Genomic DNA, 16130 nt, shown 5'->3' with positions numbered 1-16130 from the left:
ACAATAAAATTGTGTGTCATGAGTAAAGGACTATAGGATTCAGTCACTTTAGGACAATATATTATCAAGTACTAATGCCTAAGAATAAGTCTCCGGATGTGGTTAGGTAGTAGACAGTTCAATTATATCTTTCGGACTTCTTGATTTTGAATTAATTTCCTATATTTTTTAGTTATCATGAAAAGAATTGTTTTGATTTTGTTGAATCACCTCTAGGGACCTTTGGCATGCCATGATTGAGACTGCATAATCCTCATATAAATTGGTCAGCTGGAACCTTGCACTTGTATCAACACTATTGCAGCCACCATTGTTTACCTGAAAAAGATTTGTCTTGTAGTTATCCTTAAAGATATCCTTAAAAGGCGCTAGCAAACATTGTAAAATCTCATGTCAATGGCTATGTAACCTATTTACCTGACTGTTTCATGGTGTGTTTGATAAAAAATAAAGCAGGTAGAGTACCTTAACATTGTGAATATGATTGTAAGATTTATTTAGAACCTAGAGCACAGATGCTCTGCAGTCGATTTTATGCACTTACAGAGTCTGAAGAAGAACAACATAGGCTGTAAATAGAGGACAATCTAGTTATTGGCTTTATCAAGATATCACAGTCTCCAGGGTCTTCTTCTCTGTTTTTTATACAAAAGAAAGGGAGGGAATATTGAACATGTATTGATTATAGAGTGAGCAGCAGAGTTACTATAAACCATAGATATTCTTTACCTTTTATATCAGGCCTTCTAGAACAGATTACACATATAAGATTTTTCCTAAGCTGATTCTTAGAGGAGGGTAACATTTGGTTGGAGTTTATGAGAGTGATGAGTAAAAGATCGCTGTCATAATCAAGTTATGACTAACATATAGACCTGAATGTTGCCACAGGAATAACATGAAATTCTCCAGCCACTTTCCCCATTGACAGTATGAAAGATGTCTAAGACGATCTTGATATTGATGGCAAACTGAGGGAAGAGGAATAGAGATATGAAAGAAGGCACTTAAGAGGCATCATTGAGTTGTAGCAATGCAGCTTGTCTCATTAAATAGAGGCAGTCTTGGGTGTTCTGTAGTCTCTCGTTAGTGACTGCTCTTTTATATTCAAGAGAGTACAAGACTCGTGTTACTCTCTGCTCTTACATCAATGCCAAATGCATTCAGATTTTATGCAAGAATTTCACAGGAATCATAACATTTTTGAGATCCTGAAGAAATACTCAAGAACAACCCTATCAACAGATGCATTATGGCAAGCACTCAATGTATCAATGGCACTGTGCCATTAGTGTGCTAGAGCCAAGGAAATCATGGTAAGACTGGTCCCATTCTAATTCATTATACACAGTTGCTCAAGCTTTACAACTTGGGGCACTGAAATGAAATGAAGTTTCACTCATAATTTGCAAATAATTCGGTGAAGTCCCAAAAGACCATTGTTAAAGCACAAAGTAGATGATGAGGCAGATTTTCAAATTTCAAAATCCTCCCTAGGATCCATGAATACTACTACAACCTGCCATTCAGATGGGGCATACTGTATAAGCTTCTGGGGTACAGTATTGGGACAGGATTGGTGGTGCTGGTGATCAGGTTGGGTCACAACTCACAACTAGGCAGTACAGATGTGGCAATCACAATCCTTGGAGGCATGACTGTTATTACACATAGCTAGATAACATCCTGAGAGGCACAGCTGTGAGCAAGGAGTGAAATGGACAGCCAAAAATGCCCAAAACCAGAGGTATAAGGGAGTTGGTGTAAACGCCCATGGATGTGGTGTGACATGAGGTTTTTAAATGATTTTTTATCATGGTTTGAACAGTATTCTTAGATGACATTTTGATTTATGTTAAGGCAGCCCTGCAGAAATGAACATCACCTTTTATCCAAAATGAATAAATGTGTATTTCACACAACTTATGCAAAATAGTTGGGTTATAAAATTAGTCCACAAGGCATCCAAATGGACTAGAAAAAGTGTAAGTGATATTTGAATGGGTTAGCCCTACCTCCATAAAGTCTCTGCAAGTGTTCATAGGCTGAACTTGTTATGTCGTGCATGGAAGCCTTAACTGTGGCCTGGTTTTCTCAGCTTTTCTGTTTCTGTAGCACTGAATCCCTTGGCGTAAGTACCTGGATGCTAGACACCTATATTAATTGATCTGAGTCCACTGATCCTTCATGGTGATTGAGGAAGTCTGTAAGGAACATACCTCGTTTTTTCATTGTATTTGGTGGGTTGTATTAGTATGAATTCATGCACCTTTGACATGAGACTGATGTCCACATTCCCTTTCCAACTACAATTCTACCAAGTTGTAGTCTGAGATGTCTCACTCAAGAAGAGTTTCAAACCAAAGGGGTCACATCCATTACGGGGGCCTGGTAAGATGTAATAAAGTTTATAAAAAGAAGATACCTGGCCACCAATTCACAAAACTGCTTATTTATTTTAGCAGATTAAGGTGCAACACATTCAGTTGCTGTACCTTACCTCATCACTTGAAAATAATTAGAACAACTCTAAAGCGACATTTAGTTTTTCATTAAGGCATTCAAAAGATAAATTCTTCCATAAAAAAAAAAAAAAAACTGCACCCTGTGGCAGCACCCCATGGTGCCTGCCAAACAGTGCAGGGATTTTACAGGGGCTCCCTAGGTACCCACTCGGCCACCAACTGTAGGCCGCAGAGGAAAGGGGGCCTGGCCGAAAATTCACTTTCCAACAGTCTTTCTGTGTCAGAAAGGCCAGCATGGAAAGGCTGTGGGAAACCAACATCATAATTCAGACAGCAAAAACGCCATCCATAGGGGATTACGGCGAGGGTCCGACCGACCGGAAGACTCAGATTACCCATAGAGAGACCTCAAACCCTCTTTTCCTCATAGTTAGCCTGCCCTTTAAATGAAACAATAGTAGACAACAACAAAGGTTTGGCTTAAGCGCAGTAAGGCTGCGCCAATTATGTAATCAACAAAACAAAATGCCAGTACTGCTCGGTAGATTAAGAACTAAATAGAACAATGAGCATCAAATCTCTCATTTCTATAGACCACTCTTTCAGTCCAGAATTGAATCTCAAAAAAAGTTTTTGACGGCGTCTTTTGGAGCGAAGGCAACGCCATAGGGAGACTCCACGTCCTGAATTAAAGAGACGACAGGACAGGAGAGGCTTAAATAACTTAAGGAAACTGCATCGCACAATTAAGATAAAATTCCTCGTGAAGATTAATCAATTATTGATTTCTACGAACTTATTCCCTTCTCTACAAGACATCAGAAGCTGACCAGATTGAATTCTTACATGGTCCTGAGGAGAATCCCACCATTGTTGGGGATTCGAAACGCGTCGACCCCTTTCTTTGTCTTAAGCCAATCATTTGCAATGTTGGGCAAATGTAAAAAATTTCTGATGGCTTAAAAGTTGATTGTTCTAAAAAAGATACTTTTTGAACTTTGTTGTGGTGGTTTTCACCTGCCAGATGTAACTAGGATCAGTGCAGGGCCTCCATTTCCACACAATTCACAATTTCTTCCCCTTTCCTTTTCTTTCTTAGTCCTTCCACTCATGTATGTTTGAATTTATCCCTGTATGAGGTTGATGTATGACTTTGAGTAGACTACCACGCTTACTTCTTTTCCATTTTTGCTTTCATTTCTTACACCACGCACGTGTACATATTCACATATAGATTTTAGTGTTAGGAGTCTCCCCTCCTATGTATTTATAAGAGAGACTTTAAATTGAAGGATAATAAAAAATATTCTATGGGCCATATGTATCATAGTTCCATTTTGCGAATTCTAAATAGCGATTTTTAAGGAATCGTGATTTAGAATTCGCAAAACGGTATGTATGTAAAAAATCGAATTTTTTTGCGATTCCTTAATCTTCTTTATTTGCGAATTCGCAAGTTGCGAATTCGCAAATAAGGAATAATTTCCCATTCATTCCTATGGGCCAGGAGGCCCATAGGAATGATTGTGAAATGCATTTCATTTTGCGATTCGCAATTTGCTAATCACAAAATGAGATTGATTTCAAGGGTGCAGGGGTGTCTCAAGGACACCCTGCTGCACCCCTGAAATCAGCATGTGTGTGCATATGGTGCACATACATGCCCTATGGGTATGTATGTGCGTCACATGCCACATTAAAAAATGCCAATTTGTGCATTTTTTAAAGAAATCGCAAATTACCACCCATTGAAAGTTGGTGGTAAATTGCGATTTCTTAAGCTTAATTCGCTATAATAAAATGCTTCATACATAGCATTTAAGGAATCACAAAAATGCGATTCCTTAAATGCTATAGAAAAATAAGGAATCGCAAATTTATGCGATTCCTTATGATGCGATTTTTTAATACATATCAATAAATGCAAAACGGCCTTTTGCGATTCGCAAAGGCCGGAATTCGGCAAATTCCGGCCTTTGCCAATCGAAAAAGCGGTGATACATATGGCCCTTATATATCTCTTGTTTGCTACATATATACAAAAATTAAAAGAATTCCAACTAACGGTGGAAAAAAAATAAAAAAACTTTTTTTGAGATTCAATTCTGGACTGAAAGAGTGGTCTATAGAAATGAGAGATTTGATGCTCATTGTTCTATTTAGTTCTTAATCTACCGAGCAGTACTGGCATTTTGTTTTGTTGATTACTTTAAATGAAACAAAGCACAAAGAATTTTGGTTATAGGCAGGATGTGTACTAGCAATAATGACTGGTGTAATTGTCTGTAAATGCACATGATTTGTAATGTTATGGATTTACATTTCTGAATGTTTTGTTATATTTTGCACAATTTTGTTTCACATGTTTATCAAGTTTTCTTTTTGAAAATTGAAGAATGTATCTCTTGAATGCCTTAATGAAAAACAAAATGTCGCTTTAAAGTTGTTCTAATTGATTTCAAGTGACGAAGTAAGGTACAGAAACTGAATGTGTTGTCCCTCAAGAAGAGGGCATGGTGTTATATGTAGTAAGATTTTGGGGAGATGAAGAAAAAAATCATTGTATGTGCAATGCATGCACCTAAGCCACAAATGTATATTTCTTATCTCTAATTAAGGGGCTTCTTTGTAGTTGCCTCCGACCAAAACCATTGCGGTCTCGGGACTGACCAACCTTCGGTCAGCAATTCTGACCACCTAATTAGGATGCAACGAACACTCTTTGGTCGCATACTCCCATTTCTCTAAGGGAGCTCCGGCCGTAATACAGGCTCCCATAGAGAAATGAGGTGTGTGTAAAACCCTGTACCCTGTGGCAGGCACCCCATGGTACCTGCCAGGCAGTGCAGGGATTTTACAGGGGGCTCCCTAGGTACCCATTCAGCCACCAACCGTAAGACACAGAGGAAAGGGGGCCAGGCCCAAATATTCGGTTTCCAATACCCATTCTGTGTCAGAAAGGCCGGCATGGAAAGGCTGTGGGAAACCGACATCATAATTCAGAGAGCAGAAAGCCATCCATAGGGGATTACGGCGAGGGTTCGACTGGCCGGAAGACTCAGAGAGCCAGTTGGAACCGCATTGGAATGACCGGCCAATTTACGCTCCAACCCCTGACATCGTAATTCGCCTGTCGGACCGCAAACTGACCGTTTCGGTCTGAAAGACTCCGACTGCGGTTTGAAAGCTTCCGAATAGCGGTCAGGGGCTTTCTGACCGACATTGTAATCGGCCCCAATGTCTCCATAGGGTGTGATCCTTGATTAAGACCTCAGTTTCAGTCTGATTTGGATCTGGTTTGCCAAATCTATCCAGCACTGGGTCTAATTATGTGTTTTAGTACCCTCCCAGGTGGATCTTGCTGCTGTTCATTGTTTTCACAATGTCACAATGCTTTTTTTGAATTGTTACAGGTAGCATTTGTTTTAGAAGAACGGTTACTCCACTGTATCAATACGTAGTGTTGGCTGATGTCCCCGAGTCCTTCCTTTCTTCATTGCTCGCTCAATCTCTTTTAAATTTTGTGAATGCAGTGGGAGAAAGGTTTATTGGTTTGTTTTTTCACACTATTTTAAATACTATTTACAGTAATACACTGTTCCAGCATGCCGGATAATCTGGATTTGTCTGCGCCTGGTCTTTTGCCACCTGTGTTTTAGTAACTACTTAGTCTTTTGCTTTCTGTATCCAGAGCTGTCTTGACTTACAGTGTATCAGTTTCCCGTGTGAGTGTGTAGATTGATTTTTGCTATTTATGACATGCCCATATTTCCAACCACCATGCTTTCCAGCAAATGGTCTTGGGGTGAAGACATTTTTTGTTTCTGTCTTATATTATGATTAACATTATGGCTCGGTCCAGTAGTCAATACCTTATGTCTAGGTGTAGAGGTGTAGGGCCAAAAAGCGTTCCTCCTTCTCATTTTTTACTTTATTCAAATCCACGGAGATGCAGATGTCACAATCTCGTATGTGAACAGTCCATCGTTTCTTTTTTTTTTACACTTGTACTGTGCCCTACGGCTATCTGAAGCTCCAACGAGTGAAGCAGGTCAATCCCAGTACAACAAGGAGGCTGTACTCAGGATGGTCATCATGTCTGTGCCTTCTACCTTCCCAGGCACTCCAGATACCCCAATATTATCATGTCTACTTTTGTCTTTCAAATCCCTAGTTTGTCTATGAAGAAATATTTCTCTGCCTAGGTCAAGTACTCTGTTTATTAGGTCAGTTTGTTCTTTTGTTACATCCAGGTGCTGGTCTGTTGTATTAAGTCCAGTTTGAAAGGTGGTTAGATCGGTTTGCAATGATTTGATCTCAGATTGTGTGTTTTATAGTTGTTTTAATCTACAGAAGTCCTCACAGGATTATTTCCATTGTGATGTGAGTTACTGATGTAAAGTTAATTTCTTGTTGGTCTTTGTTCACTTTACCAGCTACTGCTTCTGTCAGGAGCAATTGTATCTGTTTTTGTTGTGACATAAAAGCTAATTTTATACCTTCATGTTGCCCATGGTCTTCTAAACTCAAGGTTGTTCAATAAAATCAATGCAACTCTCTTTTGTTATTTTCATTTGTCGCAATTGTCACGCTCATTAGTATTAGTATATAGTACGATATCTCACTGATTCATAGTGTCAGTGTTATTTCCCTCTCAGGAGTTACAGGTATTGCACATAGTCACTGGGATTTATGGGGGGATTTGCCCAACCCTTGCACGGTTTATCAAATCAGACTGATAAACAGCAGCTCTCACTGTGGTTTATCAGGTCTCTTAGTTCAGGTTGATTTGCACAGGCATATATATAATATAATTAGTCTATTTCTGTTTATTGGTAGTTCCAGTGATGTGTCCCTAGATTCCTGTGTTTTTCTCCAGGCATTCTTTTACATATCACTTATGTCTCAGGCTCCAAGTTCCACTTTGACTAGCATTTCAACCCTCATTTACTGCAGGTGTCATTGGGCATGTTTTATTTCATATGTCCTCGCTTTGACATTCTGGCCCTTTTGTGACCCCAGATTTGTGATTCAGGATCCTTTGTGTCTTCCATTGGCCATAACTGGTTACTCTGTGTAAAGAGCACGGTGGCAGTTTCCTGCACCAGTGTGTTCAGCCCAAGTGCCTCTGCAGTGGAAAAGGGTGTTTCTCTGCTGTCAGTGGGGCCGCCCGGTACAGTTGACTGCTTATGAATAGACTTCCTCCTCCAGTGGTTAGATTATTTGCAAGCGCTCACCTTTGGTGATTACTCCTTAAAGCCTTCCCACTAACATATGAAATTATATTGCCGACGGTGAATGAAGAGGTGCAGACCCCATAAAAGCTTAATCGTTGTCAGAAAGGAATCTCAACATAACTGAATTTTTTTCTGCTAAAGGAGTTAAATATACAAAGAGTTCTTTACAAACATAACTTTACAGTATATTTGTCTAAATCCTAACTCCAATGCTCAACTAGACTTTTCATAAATATTACCAACTCACTTTGAACCTGGCTACTAGCGCCACTTTTGCGTCACTTTTCCCATGTTTAAAATGATGCAAAAGTGGCGCATGGGGCTTGTAAATCTGCCCCGTTACTGTTGCACACACATTGGCAATTAGGGGCAGATGTATTAAGTGTTTTGCATGTCGCAAATGCTGTGAATCGCATTTTGGCAGCGTTTGCGACATCAAAAAGTGCAATTGGCATGTATCAAAGAAATCGCATCGCATAATAAGAATTCGCATTTTTTGCGAATTCTTAATGTGCGAGAAGTGTTTATTCGCAGAATAAATATCGATTTCCAATTTTGCATGTCCCTAAGTTAGCGAAAATCGCAATTAAGAAATCGCAAGCTAAGAAATCGCAGCAGTATGTAAGATAATATCGCAAATAGCGATTTCTCAAAAATCGCATTTTAAGAAATCGCTATTAACACCAAGTAGAAGCAGGTGGTAAAAAAAAAGATATAAAAAGGCTCCCAGAATGCATCCTCTTACTTTTCAAAATGGCGGGACTGTACCTGATTGCCAGGAGGCTGCGCATTCAAGCTCTTGCCCAGAGAAGACAAAGACAGGAGAGAATCTTCAGAATACGCATTATGCTGTTCCAGCAGACTCATGAGGAGATCTATGAAAATACAGGCTACATCCTCACACCATTCTTGACCTGATAAATGAATTGGAACCTTTTTTGGCACATCCAACAGGCAGAACACAATCAATACCAACACATGTGCAGGTATTGTGCTCACTGCACCTTTTGGCTTCTGGCTCTTTTCAAACTGTAATTGCAGAGGTTGGTGGAGTGTCACAGAGTGCCCTATCACGTTTCTTTCATGTGTTCCTGGACGCAATGCTAAGGAGACTACAACATCATATATATTTCTCCAATACACAACAAGCCATACAGGAAACAAAGTTGGATTTCTATCAAATTGCAAGATTTCCACATGTGATTGGATGCATTGATGGAACCCATATTGCCATCACTCCACCTGCAGCCATTGAATATGTATTCCGGAATCGAACAAGCTACCACTCGCTAAACATCCAGATCATATGCAATGCCAAAAACATTATCAATGAAATTGTAGCCAAGTTTCCAGGGAGTACACATGACTCTTTCATCTTCAGACATAGCGCAATTCATAGTCGTCTTAGTGGTGGTCAGTTTGGAGATGGATACCTGCTAGGTGAGTAATACTCATACAAACATCCATCCATCAAAATGAAATGGAACATACAGTTACTTTTTTCTCTCTTACTTGCAGGTGATAGTGCCTACGCAGTGCGTGATTTCATACTTACCCCATACTTGAATCCTGCAAATGCAAGTGAAAGACGGTACAACAGGGCACACCGGTCCACACGTGGGGTAATTGAACGTACATTTGGAATATTGAAAAGCCGTTTCAGATGCATACACAAAAGTGGAGGTGCATTGCAATACAATCCAGAGACATGTTGAAAAATTGTGACAGCATGTGCAATGCTGCACAACATGGCAATTCGCAAAGGCACAGAAATTGAAGTGAGTGACTCTGACTCATCTGATGATGATGATAACCCTCCACCAAGAATGGCAGTGACAGGAGTAGGAGCCATGGCTGGCCGTCAAAGAAGGACAGAGATTACACAAAATTATTTTTAGGTAAGAAAAAACTAAACACAAAATCAAGTTTGCAATTGTTCTTTTAATTCACAACATGCAAACTGTAGTACTATCTGTTTGAATCATTTCTTTGAATTTTTGTTAAATTAAATATCCATAAGTGGTAAAGAAAAGAAAACAGTTTCTCAATGCATTTCTGCTGCTTGGGTCATTAATCATAGTCATTTTTTGCGCTGGCGGCTGGAAGCATGTTGCTCCTGTGAAGGCATGGCCTCTTGCTCAGGTCCGGAAGTGGAATGCCTTCCACTTCTGCGTTGAACCATTATGTTAGTTGGGGTAGGATTTCTACTACTCCTACTGGAGTTGTCCTCACTTTCTCCAGAGCATAGGAGAGCGCTTGCACCTGAGTTGGTGGTTTGCATGCTTTCCAAGACCAATGTCATTTTGTCCACACTCTTTGCCATTTCCCGTGTGCAGTCACTTAATTCTCGCTGCATGTTGATGCTGCGCCTTGTGAAATTGCTTGTGACTGCACAAAGCCTGTTGATGGCCTTGGTGTATGTATGCATTCTGTCTTGCGCAGCCTTTGCAGCCCTGTTACGTGCTTTTTCAGTTTTGACCAGTGTCAGGCAGAGTTTGTCAATTGAAGCAGCCATGCCTTCCTGATTTTTGTTAGATTTCAGAAGCTGCCTATTTATTGATTGCAGTGCCTTGTGTTGCAGGCGCTGCACCTGAAGCATGTCCTGCTCAAGGCCTGCGAACACTGTGCCTCCTTCACTTTGTCCTCTGATGCTCCCACATGCCTCCAGACGGAATGAGCGTGCCCTCCTTGGAGTTTGGGATTGCTGTTGTGAGTCCTGAGAGGACACTGTAACTGTCTCATGGGGGACTGATTCAACTTCAGAATTTTCTTCCACCTTGAGCCCGGTGCTCCGAAGTCAGCTGCCCTGGCCACTACACCACACCTCTCCACTAAATTACACGTATTGGCTATGTGTGAAAATGCAATGTGGCACAAAAACAAGCATGATAATAGATAACCTGTGCACAGCAAAAGCGACCTTCAATGTGCATAATAAGGCTACCATAGGGAAAACCACAATGGGTTATATAGGGAACACACAACCAAACTTGATGGGAATCACTCGTGGGGCTGAAACGGCGTTATGAGAATTGCGTGTATATATGTATTTACAGTGCAATTAACTTTGAAGTCTACTGTTATGTAACAATATAATATGGCAGTATAATTTGGGATTAACTGTTGAAATTGGTGTTAAATAAGATTGTTCACTGCTGTTTGAAACAGATCCATTTGACAGTTGATTGCTGACAATTGCTCAAGTGCTATTTCCAAAAGTCCTAAAGGGCAAATGGCATGTTATTGGTGACTGTTAGACCTGACATGCTTGAGTAAGTGCCTGTGAGGAATTTTTAGGCCTAATCCTGCAACGGTGAATCCTCTCCAATTAAGTCTGCTGTGCCTGAACTGTGGATGGAATGAATTTGTTCAGATTGCTTAAATCACCTGAATTGCTTGTACTATAGCTCTAGACCTACATGCCTATTATTTCTTTGTGATGTTACCAAAGAAATGGTCATGTTCCAAAGTTTCTAAGCTTCTCCTCCATTTAACTCGTGTTTTATCCAGTCATGTCCAGCATGAGGTTGCTCTGTTAGCCGCTTGATCATTCCTTTAACCATGCCTACGTCTGGATATATTAACCATGAAAGTAGTGGAGAAATTGAAGAATGAAGAGGACAACAAGAGGACAACAAGGATACTGGAATGTCTATGGAAGAATCCCATTGAGACCAAGGGCCATATGCAGGTAAGTTTGAAATACCAATTCCTAATTACCGAATTTTACCGAATCGGTATTTCCCATGTACGTAAACATTTACCGAATCCACAATACCGATCGATTTTTCCGAATCGGTAAATATTACAAAATCAGTAAATACCGAATCGGTAAATACCGATTGGGAAATTAAAAAAAACAGCAATTGAGTAATCAGCCAATCCTGTGCAACCACCACCCCTCCCAACCAGGAAGTGGCCACACCCAGGCAAGTGCACACAATCAGAACCTTCTGGAGAGGCTGGGAGTGCAGAGGAGAGCAACAGAGCCACTGCCTGAACTTTTTCTGCTAATCCTGCACAATGGCCAGCCAGGACACAGAAAGAGAAGGAGGGGAAAGGAAGAGGAAACTCGAATTCAGTAAGAAGGAACTACAGGTCCTTGTGGAGGAGGAAGTGAAGCAGCACACAAAGCTGATTGAAAAGTAGTCTCTGCAAGTTGCAGAATCTGAAAAACAAAAAATCTGGCTTTGGAATCAAGTCTCAGGTGAATTCCATTGGAGTGACCCCCTGGGACATTGATGTGCTCAAAAAGCGGTGGTATGACATCAGGATCATCACCAAGAGGAACATGGCTGATCTTAAAAAACAAGCCAGCCTGACAGGAGGAGGAAGGAACATGGCACCTGCCCTGACTGAACTTGAGCAGCTTGTGGAGTCCACGATAGAGCCAGAGAGTGTCTGTGGAATTGGGGATGCAGACAGCTCTGCCAGAACTGCTTCTAAACAAGGTAAGAAGCATGCACAGCATTGTGCACCCCCTTCCCCTATCTGAAATCCCCAATTGGGCTATTTGAAACCCACTCCAGTACAGGTTTTAGTTCAGACCAGCAATGCATTATGGGAGATGTAGTCAGTGAAACCCCTATCATGACAGGAATCGCGCTGAACAACAAGGCATTTGAGACTCATCAGCGATAAGCAGGCAGAGGACAATGAGATAGTGTGGCAGAAATGTATTTTTATTTTTGCAATGCAGGGCTGCTGGAACACTGAGCTAATGTACAATTTCTGTCCACAGGCGAGATATCGTGCAGGACTGCTCAGGACAAGGGAGAGAGGGCACCCCGAAAGCACTTCACAGAGAAGGCCAGTACGAGTGCAGGGTACACAACATCACCACAGCCAGTCTTACCACCACAGCCAGCCTCGCCATCACAGCCAGCCTTGCCACCACAGCCAGCCTTGCCACCACAGCCAGCCTCACCAGTATCAACACCAGTTGCAGTGGTGAGACCCAGGAGGCCTGCTGTTGCCAGACTGCGGGAGTTAGAGTTAGAGTCCTCCTCAGAAGACTCGGGGGGGGAACTATCTATTGTGCCTCTGGATGGCAGTAATGCTGCTTTGCTCTCCACTTCTGAGGGAGCACGCACAGGTGCCAGACACCATCGCAGGACTCGTGTGTGCAGTCTACCTCAACAGGGTGAGAGCAATGGTGTGTTCGGATGGCTGGAGGCAACCGTGGTGAAGGTGCAGCGCCTACAAGGCAAGGCAATTCAGTCAGTCCAGAGACAAATGAAGCGCCTTAATGAAAACATGACCAACATCGATAAGGGCATTAGCTCAATGGCTGACGGCATGAAGGAGATGGCTGCGGGCATGCGGGACATGTCCCAGTTTGTGATGCTGCTGTGCAGCAAATGGATGAGGACAGGGCAACACGGCGCAGGGAGAGGCAGAAAATGTAGTACCATACGAGGGTAGTTAACCGCCTAGCAACTGCCACTTCTCTGCTATGCAGGCGCTCCGTGGCCATGCAGGAGGGGCTGGCGCACTGTAGCACTGATGTCTCCAGGGGGCTGGTAAAGGTGACCACTGCTCTCGAAGTGCAGCTCACGAGTCAGTCTGCCACTACTGCTGCAGTGGAAGTTGGGGACAGCGAGGACAGGACCAGTCGGAGCAGCATTACCCCCCCGTAACAGACACCCGGAGGAGCTGCAGACGGCATGGGGCTGCCACTGGTTCCACAGCCAGCGAGGACAGTCAGTTAATGGCATCCAGCACTGTTGTGCGTGGCCGCAAACGCTGATGCTGGCCACACTTTCAGGACTGAATTGGGTGAAATAACCCATGACTTCCCACTATGGATGTCACAAGTTGGACTGCCTGGTTTGGCCGTTTGTGTTTTAGCGTAGTGCCCAGAAATTAAAACTACGTCATTACATTCAACAACTGGCTGTGTCTCCTTACTTACTTAAAAATAGTTGCATATGATCTCTGCCCATCTCTGTCTCCCATCTGTTGCTGGTGACACTCCTGCTGCAGTGGGCTCTGGCTGTGCAAATCCATCCATTGTCCTCAAAAAATCAGTTAATTCCACTTCTCTACCTTTCTTTGTGTTGCACAAGTTGCAATGATTTTGCAGCAGATGATGGGTGTGTTCTGACGTGTGCCTCCGCGTTTGTGGAGGCAGCGGAACCTGCTTTTCGATAGTCCAAAGATGCGCTCTACAAAGTTCCGTGTTGATTTGTGTGCCACATTGTATCGTCTCTCACTCGGGGTTGATGGGTTTAGGTAGGGAGGATGAATGACCGCACGGCATATACACTATCGCCTAGGTGAGAAAGAGAGTGCCATTAGTTACATACATCAAAACACATTCCTCTGTAGTATCTATCAGGGTTTGTCACAGTGATTTACCTAGTAGGTATCCTACTCCAAATTCTCCCGCAGCCAGGTGTGTGTAGATCCCATGGTTCTGGAAGATGTATGAGTCTTGAGTGCTCCCCGGAAATTTGGCCACAATGTCAGTGATTATGTTGGCAGCATCACAGATTACCTGCACATTTATGGAGTGGGTGGACTTTCTGTTCCTGTAGATATACTCAGTGCCTGCTGGTGGGCAGATTGGAATATGTGTGCCATCAATACAGCCTATGACATGCGGGAACTGTGCCATCTGGTAAAATTCTGTCTTGGTTTTCAGCAGTTCCGCCTGTGTGTTTGGGAAGCTAATGTAGTGATGCATTCTCTGCATCATGGCATCCAGGAACTTTCGGAAGAAACGGGACAGGCAACTCTGAGACACCGCGCCTACCACAGCTATCACCCCATGGTAACTGCCAGATGCGAGTAGATGTAGGCTACAGAGTACCTGCACATGTGGTTGTATGGCGTGCGCCCTTGGTGTTGGGTGCTTCAGGAGTGGGTGCAGGTCTCTTATGGTATGGGGTGTAGCCTGTACCTTTCATGTATCTCAGCCTCAGTCTGTTGTAAGAGTGTGATGCGGTGTCTGTAAATGCACTCCTCCAGTCTCCAGATCCTCACTCCTGCTGCCTGTAGACATAGCCGCCTTGCAATCACATAGAAAGCCTCCATGGTGATCACACTGTTGCATTTTGGGATTGCTTATATTCACTGTTGATAATTACCACCTGCTTTCAGTCAATGTTAATTATCGACTCTTAAATACCGAATTTCATGAAATTTGGTATTTCAGATTTTACCCACATCTCTTTTCTCGTTTTTACCGTTTCTTATTTACCGATTCGGGAAATAAGAAATGGGTAAATACCGATTCTCTAATTTAGAATTCAGTAATGATAAATTGGTATTTACCGATTCATAATTACGAATCCTTATTTGTGGCCTCCTACATCTCAATTGCCTAAATACCGGTCGGTAACAAGAAATTTAACAAAGTTCGGCCGTTACCAACCGCTATTTAGCGACCTACAAATGGCCCCAAATGTGTAAACTGTGCCATGTTTGACTAGGATTACTATTACTGCAATAAAACCACAGTACAGTGTACACCATCTCCTGAACACCCCAGAAACTTGAAGCTGTTGAAACCTCAGTCTGAAAATGCTGCCAAGACTAGGAATTGCAAGTAGAGTCTGAAATAGTAAGTGTGATTCCCTAGTAGTTACTCATTTGTGACTGGACTATTAGATTCCAACTCTTAATGACATTTTTTTCCTACCCTCACAGTTAGTGTACCAGTCAATACCTTAGAGAATTTACATTACCAGTTCCATTGATGATCTACTTGCAATGAGGCCCTCCATTCTTTATTCAGTTGCCACTTGCTCTATTTTCCAGTTTTCTAGGAAAGTACAATTCTGGCCTTGTGTGATATTCTGAATTCTCCTTACACTTTCCAACCATCTACCCCTTTTGCCTTGTAGATAGAGCCACTCAAATTTGTTTTGTATTTTATGCATTGCTTGAGGTTTTCCTTCTCCTTCTGTTGTTCTTTTTTCTAGCAAAAACATGTACATGTTAAATGCGAATAAAAACTGAAGCATGGTCCTTCCTCTTTCCAAGTGTCAAACTGTCAGAAGCTATTTTCCTGAGTGCGTCATGGTTTGGCACATGTTGCATGAGCAGTCTTTTCCAGAGACCACTGTCATCAGCTAAGGTAATGAATAGAACGAAAAGCATATCTCAACATCTGTTCCTGACACTGTCTCACATTAATTACTCAGACATGTTTTTCAATCATACCCATGTGACCTACAAGCAGTCACACACCTGAACAGACATTCTGACTCTGTCAGAGGTATTCACAAATGCCACTTAAGTGTATGAGTAAATGACTTGAGTAAATTACTCCTGCAGTTTCGAGTAACGTTACTACTTTTAGATATTCATAAAATCTGATTGTAAAGTTACTGAAAAGTGTATTGTAAGTTACTACTGCCAAAAAAAGAAACCGCACTAAGGGGCTCATTAGGATGGCGGAGGGCCCACCACCATCAGCCGT

Source organism: Lissotriton helveticus, chromosome 5_1, assembly GCF_964261635.1.
Source record: "Lissotriton helveticus chromosome 5_1, aLisHel1.1, whole genome shotgun sequence".
NCBI classification, from domain to species: domain Eukaryota; kingdom Metazoa; phylum Chordata; class Amphibia; order Caudata; family Salamandridae; genus Lissotriton; species Lissotriton helveticus.
Note: the sequence above shows the minus strand (reverse complement) of the source record.